The following is an 8,727-nucleotide window of genomic DNA, read 5'->3' on the forward strand; positions in this document are numbered from 1 at the left end:
AGGAAGTGGGTAAGAAGAAAAATGACTCTACTGAAAAATGCGTAACGTTTTTTTGAAAACCCAGTTATCATTTGGCTAAGACTGCACTCAAGTTTCTAGGAACTTACCACCCACCTTAAACACATTCCAAGTTTAATGGTTGGGTTCCACGAAATAGCTCATTATTTCCACTAATCAGAAGAAATAGAATCTACAGAGAAGTTAAATACTAAGACACTTCTTCCCTCCATCTCACTATGAGTCCTATGAATAGCTGAAGTTAACAGAATGTATGGTAATGCTTATGAGATCAAAAAAAGGGGGAAAGGAGTTACAGCATTCCCTTCTTCCCACAGAACTGCGGGAGTGAACAGTCCTATGTGGATAACCGTGGACTTCAAAGAGAGCAACAGAACTGCCAGTCTTGTGTTTACCAATGGACTGCACCTTTGAGGAATTTTGGGCCCAATCTAAAACCTACCAACAAAAGCTCAACGTGAAGTAAACTTAACATTAATTAGTAAAATGTAAGGAGAGCAAAATTCTACAACACCAAGATGGGAAAACGGGTCTGACTTTTCGATTTACTTTAGGTCAGAAAGAAACGTCATCCTGAAAATAAGTCCTTACCAAAGGTTAAGTGACACGAGTTACTCACAATTACAAGAGATCGTAAGTGCATACTTCTCAAATTGAGGCAAAAATTCACATTTCAGAAGCAAAACAAAACAAAAACAAAAACCCACCATGTTTATTAGTCCTCTCAATAGAAGAAAAAGCAATTTTGAGTAGAACACATTGCTGACAGGGTTTTGTTTTTGAATGTCTGAACGCTCAGTGAGCCAGACCGACAGATTCCTGTATAAACAACACGTGACCAGTCCTGGCCCTACATTTTTCTATGGCCAATCAATATAGAAAGCAGACATTTCACACAAACATACCCTTTTAAAATTAATTTTTCCTTTCAGCTTCTTTTTCTACTTTCACTAGAAAGGGGCATCGTGGCAGTGGACAATGCAAGAGATCTGTTGCCCACGGAGTGTCTATACTCCTCTTCCCTTGAGGTAGCTAGAGAGAATTTAGGTTGCTAAACCAGGGGGGGTAAAGAACAAACAAACAAAACCCCCAAACCCCAACACACTAACTCAAAATAACTGCCCCACATCACATTAAGGAATATTCTTCTACTCCGCGGTTTCCAATTCATAGGGAGCCAGTTCTCATAAGTTAACGATTTCGGTCTAAAGTAAACATGTACACAATTTCCCGTTGCAAAGGGCAGCTCTTGCTTTCTTTCTAGAATCATTGGCTCACAACGCGACCTGTTTATCTGGCCATCTCTGGGGAGTTTCAAAGGCACCGTTACAGAAATAATGCAAGGAAGGACTTGTCTGCCCTCGGTCCACCATCTCGCGAACTCGCCGCGAGTCGTTAGGGGAAACAGCTTTATTTTGACCAGGGCGGGCGCCGGCCGGGGATCGGGGTGGGGGGGGGCCGCCCGGAGGCGCCCCAGGCCGGGGCCGGGGCCGGAAACACCCCCGCGAACGGCGCGCCCAGCGCCCCAGCCCCTCGCGCGGGCCGGGAGCGGGACGCCGAGGAGCCGCCGCCCGGTATGGAGGGCGGCGCCGGCCGCCCGCTCCCCTCCCCCGCCCGCGGCGGAAGCGTCTGGGTTTGAAAGATGCCGCCGCCTCCCGCCCGCCGAGCCACAAAGGGCCGAGCCCCCTCCCGCCGTCGCCCACCGCCCCCAATTCCGCCACGGGTCGCCGCGGGCTCCCGGCGCCCGCGCCCTCCCGCCCGCCCTGCGCTGGCGGCGCCCGCTCACCGGCGTCCCGCAGACCTGACGGCCGCGATGCGCTCCGGCCCGCGGCCCCGCAGACACTGGGGCCCTCAGGCGCGGCGGCGGGGGCGTGGCCCTCCCGCCGGGGCCAGGGCTGGGGTCTCGCCTCCCCTTCCCGCCGAGGAAGGCTGGCGCCGCCGCCTCTTCCTTCCGGTTTCTCCTCGCGCCCTCCCCCGGTCGGCCCGTCCTGCGCCGAGAGCAGCGTCCTCAACGGGCGCCGCCGCACGCTCCTTAGGGCCGGGCCAGCGCCAGGCTCCGCCCCCGGGGGCCGCGCCGCCCGCCCGCCCGCGCCGCCTCGTCAGCCCGGGGCGCCCAGACGGCCGGCTCGCCGCCCCGGGCCCGCCCCCGCGGCGCGCTCTCGCGCTCCTCGTGGCCCCTCTCCGCGGCCCGTGACGCGCGGGCGGCGCGCCCCTCCCCGCCGGGCTCCTTCCCCGCCGCTCTTGCGCGCCTGGCGCCACAAACGGCAGTTTTACAGTTTCCCGGGTTCCCGAGCGCACCCCCCCCACCCCCCGCAGCTTCCCCCGCCCTGTTCCTTCGCTGCCTCCCACCGGAAAGCCAAAACAATTGGATCCGCGCAGGCGCGAAAAGGGAAGCGGAAAGAGCTGGAAGGGCGGGGGCGGCGCGAGGTGACGGGGCGCGCTGTGCAGGGGTTTCCCGGGGAAGGTCAGCGGAGGGCGCGTGCGCCGGGAGCGGGCTGTCCCGCGGGCGGGCGGGCGGGCGTGGGGTGCCTGCGTTGTCGGGCCGCTGTTAGTGTCTGTGGGCGAGGAGGGGCCCGAGAAAGTCGTTATTGGGAGGTCCAGACGGCCCCCCCACACCCCCGAAATAAAGAGACTTGCAAGGCAGGTCGAGGGATGGGGATGGGGGAGACTAGGCGACACTTAAGGGGAGACGGTGGGCGGCCGGCCGAGTGGGCTTTGTCTCTTCATCCCCTTCGCTCCAAAACACCCTCCACTTTCCAAAGCACGCATGTTTAGTTTCTCCGATCTCATTAAGAAGGGCTGCAGGTCCTCGTCTCAAGGCCGAGGAAAAACTCGAAGCAGCACTTGAAAGAACTCACTTAGGGAGAGGATCAGTGCGGGTGCGGAGGGGGCCTGTGTGCGTGCAGCCTGAGCATAGTTCTGTGCTGCAATGCGGAGGCTCCCCAGTCCCGGCCCCCTCCAGTCCCCCCCCCACCAAGTTCGGAAAGAGTGCCTTCAGTTTTGCCTCACAAAGCCAAACGTTTGCAGCAGCTAATGGCTGTGGCTCACACTAGTTTGCTTGGCACAGCTCGCTAGCAAGCAAAAGAATGTTGTGTGCGTGTTTTGATGCTAAGCAATAAAGAAGCCATGCAAAAGATTCAGTTATTTAACAAGCACTTGAGCACCTACTCTGGACAGAATCCTGGAAATGCAAAGCCTAGACAAGAAAGCAGAGACAGCAAACGATATCTATGGGAAGAGTCTGTTTCATCCTGTAGATAGATTCATTAAAAATATTAAAGAAGGAAAACATACAAGATTTTTTTTTTTTTTAAATTCTGAGGCATGGTAGATACTGGACTGGAAGCAGGGTGAGGGGGCTGATAAAATAGTTGAGACAAATCTAATTGAATGCCTGTGACGTTAGTGAAACAGATGGATTTGAAATTACCCAGACATGACAAATAACACTTGATTATGAAGAGGATGAGGGAAAATAAGTGAGGGACCAATGAGTTTTCTAGTTTCGGTGATTACAGGTAATATTAACTATATGAAAAGTAGTAATTGTGAGGATGAACAAGACTAAGAAGGTGTAATTTTAATAGCTGTACACTTATATACAGTTAGGAATATTTTTGGTTATAAGTTTAAAAACAAATCCATTGCAATGACTTAAATATAGTCACACAGCAAGCAATTCAAGAACAGCAGGGCCACAATTTCTGTGATTTTTTTGACATCTGTCTCGTGGTTGCAAAATGGCTGCCAGTTTTAAACTTTCACACCTTTGTCAAAACAATAAGATGGGAAAGGAGTGTCTTTGACCATCTGTTTTTGTTTTGTTTTCCAGGAAAGTAAAGGCTTTCTCAGGACAATATCTTACAACCCCAACTCAAAAACTTATATATTCAGCTCATTTTCTGGAACTGTAATTTAACTACCAGTAGCTGCAGAGGTTTTTCCTAATTCTCACACAAGGCTGTAAGGCAGAAAAGGGGTGGGAATGGATGTTGGGTGAGACTAACAGCTATCTGCTAGTTAGGTATTACTTAAAGCATCCCCTTTCAACATTTAAGCCACTGAGGGCTGGCAGGCTGCTATGATGTGCCTTAGGTTTCAAAAAAGCCAGTCATTTTGGTGTGTTATCTTAACTGGGAAAAAAAAAAAGGTTGAATGTTTATCCTCAAATATTTGTACTTGTTTGCCATTCCTTCCCTCAAGGTCGCCATCCCTTTAAAATGTCTCAGCGGGAATTGGAACAATCAGTAAGAAGTGTTGTATTTTAAAATAAACACTCAACAGTGAACTTAGGTACTAGAATCTAGAATAATAAAAGCCCACTAATGTTACTCTTAATTATTAAGAACAGCTTCACATGATCTTAGAGTTCATCATTATTGGGTAAATATGAGAAAAGAACAAAGAAATACCATTTAAAAATTAGTGTCATTAAAAATAAATAAATAAATGAAAATTAGTGTCCGAGTTGTACCAAATAGAAGAAGCCAGATATAAAAGAATGTGCTCTTAAAATGGGTGTATTTTAGTCAATGTAAATTATACATGCATACATTTGATTTTAAAAATTAGCATGATGATTTAAAAAGTCATTGTTATTTTATCACAAACAGGGTCCTCTGCTACATGCATTATACTCTGCTGTCTATTGCAGAGCACTAGCTATTTAAATCTTTTAATTGTCATACAACTTATCACAATTGATAGATATTTCTCACTTGGCAAATCAAATTCCAATAATATTTCATTATTATTTCAACATATTTTTTGTAAAACAAAGTATATTCCAAGAAAATAATTTTTAAAATGGAAGTTTGGGGATTATTTTTCACCTTAACACAAGAAAAGTGCAGTATATTTTTCAGTGACAGTATAAGTAATTGCATTTTCTTACATTTTTGATGCCATGAAACCAGAAATTATCCTACTTTTTCCCAAATTTCTGTCTTAGGCACTGTTGCCTTCCCAGGATGAAGGACATCAATGAATATTTGTTTCTGCTGAAACAGTTGGTCATGAACTTCCTGATCCAGATCACCGCTGTGTCAATCATGATGGCAACAGATCTTTATCAGTTTTCTAAAGTCAATATTGTGCTGAAGGTCTTAGATAAACACAAAGAAGAAAAATGAGGAAATATTCATTGAAAAGGAAGAAACAAAACTTACTATATTTGCAATGATTTATGTCTACATCAAAAATCCAGACAAATCTACCAAAAATTGAAACGGATGACTGTTCACCAGTTTTTGGAATATAAAATCGATATATATCAGTAGTATTCCTGACATCAACAACAGTCAGAAAACATAATTTAAACAAATCATTTTCAAATAAAAACATTTACTTTAAAAGATATTTATAAAGGGAATTATAAATTATTTAAGATTCATCTATGGAGGCTTCCCTGTGGCGCCGCAGGTTGAGTGCAGCGCTGTGAAGCTGTCCGCAGCCTCCGCGAGGCCGGTTCGATCCCCAGCCTGCCAGGGCAATTCCCACAAGGAGCGGCAGACCTCTCCTGTCTGGCCCGCTGCTCACCTCAGCAGTGTATTTAAGTCCTTGTGCCTGTTCTGCTCCCTGCTCTGTCTCTGGTGAATCCTCTCACCCTCCTGTACCTCTGGCCTGTACCCCAGTGCTTGTATAAATAAATAAATCTTTAAAAAAAAAAAAAGATTCCTCTATGGAGACAGATGCCATTCTAGGTCATTGATTTAACACCCAGGTAGAAGACCATAATCAACATAAATTTGATTTTATCCATTTGAATTAATCCATTCTCTTGTATCATGAACATTTATGTCCTTTTCCATTGTTTTATATTATAAACAATTCTGCAGCAGACATTTTAAACAAATGGCTCCTTGTATGTATATGCAAGATTTTTTTCTGGGCTATTTTTAGAAGTAGAATTGCTGCTTCATAGACTATGACACATATTCAGCATTTTTAGATACTGTTCACCAATTTGTACTCTCACCAGCAGTGTATGTATGTTCCTGTCACTCCATTTCCTCCTAAAAGCCTTGGTGTTTTCAGACTTATTCCATTGTTTTTTCTGATAGTAATAAATGGTATCTCATTGCAAATCCCAGAAGAATCAAGGCTCCCTAGGAATTATAACATTGTTTTTCTCTTCTGCCCTTTCCTTAGGGTCAGACTATACCAGTTCCACTGTAGTTTCTGGAATATTCAAGAAGGTAATGAATGGATGAAGAAGCATTAATGAGCCTGAGTATTCTTTATGTTTATCACTGACCAATATGTTAAGGAGCAGACACACTTAGAAAACACACTATGTACAAATACTCAGTTTATAAATAACTCTTAAATCTGTCTTAAAATTGACTAAATTAATCTAAACCCTTATGATTGGGCCTCCCTGATGGTGCAGGGGTTGAAGTCTCAGTGCTACCAAGCTATCACCAGCCACTGCAGCGTGGAGTTCAATCCCTGGCCAGGGAGCTAACCCAAATGGCGCAGCAGACCTCTCCTGTCTCGCCCACTGCTCCCCTCAGCAGTGTATTTCAGTCAATCTGCCTGTTCTGCTCCCTTCTCTGTCTCTTGTGAATCCTCTGACCCCACTTCACTCCTCCCCCACTCCCCCAATCCCGGCCCCCTCTCCCGCTGCACCTCTGGCCTACACCCTGGCTCTTGTATGCATAAATAAATGAACCTTAAAAAACCCCACAAATGTCCTTTAAGGGTCTAATTGGAATTTATGGGCCTTGTAGTACTGCTCTGATTCATCCTTGACATCTTTCAGCACTGCCTCAAGTCCAGGAGGTGCGTTCCCTCCCTCTCCTACTTGGTTGGCCCAGTTTGACAAAGTTGAGGAATGCATCATGTGGGAGATGAGCTGGTGGCAGGAGGCATAGCTGGAACAAGCCCCTGAGTCATCACCAGAACACAATAGAAAGGAACCAGAGAAAAAGTCCATATTAGGAAACTGGATAGAGATGAAGGGGTGAAGAGCCACTAACAGCAAATCAAGTTTTCTGAAGCTCAGAAACTGACTTCCTCTTTGCTATCTGCTAGGGGTAAAAAAAAGAAAACAACAACAACAACAAAAACAAACCCTGGTTTTAAAATTCTCATGTGACTTGTTTTAGATCACCCAAATAATCAGTTTATAAAGGTCAGCTTTGTCTTACAATCTAATAATGGGACTAAAATCCAGGTAGTAACAGTCCTATTGATTTAACCAGCAAACCTTAGCAGGCATTTTATAATTCTGTCTGTCACCATCATGCTGACAACTTGATAGGATACACTAGTGGCTTCTTTTGCCCTCCTCAAAAGAAGTGAAAAGTAGCAAGGCAGATAGATTTTAGGATGAAGATGGTTGATCAATTTTATGGGTTCGGAAGTCTGGTATTGAAGCAGAGGAAGGAAGAGTTTGGTTTTCACTTCTTCCAGGTAAGCTGACCAAAGGGACCACAGGCCAAGGGAGATGAGAGGCCAATATGACGAGCTGTGGAATCTGGACCAGAAACAAAAGACAGAAACCTGGAGTGAGGGCAAAGGAAAAGGGATTAGCTTTGCAAGGACAGTAGAGGATGGTGAGATTCCAATAAATTGGAGGAAGTGTCCATAAGTGGTTAACACTTGGAGGAATTATTCTTCAAGTCTGGTCCCCAAACCAACAGCACCATTTGGGAACTTGTTAGAAATGCAAATTCCCCAGTTCATCCCCTAGTAAATCAGAAATTCTGCTTGTAACAATCACTCCAGGGCCTCCCTGGTGAAGCAGCGGGTTGAGCGCAGCTTGGTGAAGCACAGCTCAGTGAAGCTGTCCATCAGCCTCCGAAGTTCTGGTTGGATTCCGGCCAGCCAGGGAGATTCCCACAGGGTGTGGCAGACCTCTTCTGTCTTGCCCGCTGCTCCCCTCAGCAGTGTATTTCAGTCCTTCTGCCTATTCTGCTCCCTGCTATGTCTCTAATGAATTCTCTCACCCTCCCACACCTCTGGCCTGTACCCCAGTGCTTGTATAAATAAATAAATCTTTAAAAAAAAAACAAGTACTCCAGGTGATTTTAATGTCCCGTGAGTTTGAAAATCATTGATGTTATTCCATATTGTAATGATACGTTTATCATGAATGGGCATCTAGCAGGAGAAAGAAAATTCCTGGAAGGAGAAATTTCTGCTATATGCTGAGCTAGGATGCCAAGGATATATGCCAGACATGGCCAAATACAGTGGTTTTCAGAAATAACAAGTACTGGGCCTCCCTGGTGGTGCAAGGGGTTAAGCACCGCACTATGAAGCAATCCGCAGCCTCTCCAGCCTCTCCCGGCCTACCAGGGAGCAACGCACATGGCACAGCAGACCTCTCCTGTTTCATCCACTGCTCCCCTTGACAGTGTATTTCAGTCACTCTGCCTGTTCTGTTCCCCACTCTGTCTCTGGTGAATCCTGTCACCCCCCACATCTCTGGCCTGTATCCCAGCTCTTGTATGCATAAATAAATAAATCTTTAAAAAAAAAAAAAAAGAAAGAAAGAACAAATACTAAGTCAATTTTGTTCCTGCGGTGAACTTTCTAAGACTAAAATTAGTGGCAGTTACTGAAGAGAGCTGGAAAAGGACCCAGCCTGATCGGCATCAGTTGTTCTTAAAGAGGACTCTACCAGGAAAAGAAGATGTGGAAAGGGTGTGACAGAAGTAGCAGGAGATCCTGGTTGAGAGGGAAGGACACTTGCTCATAAGC

The sequence above is a fragment of the Talpa europaea genome (assembly GCF_964194135.1).
Source record: "Talpa europaea genome assembly, chromosome: 3".
Lineage (NCBI taxonomy): Eukaryota > Metazoa > Chordata > Mammalia > Eulipotyphla > Talpidae > Talpa > Talpa europaea.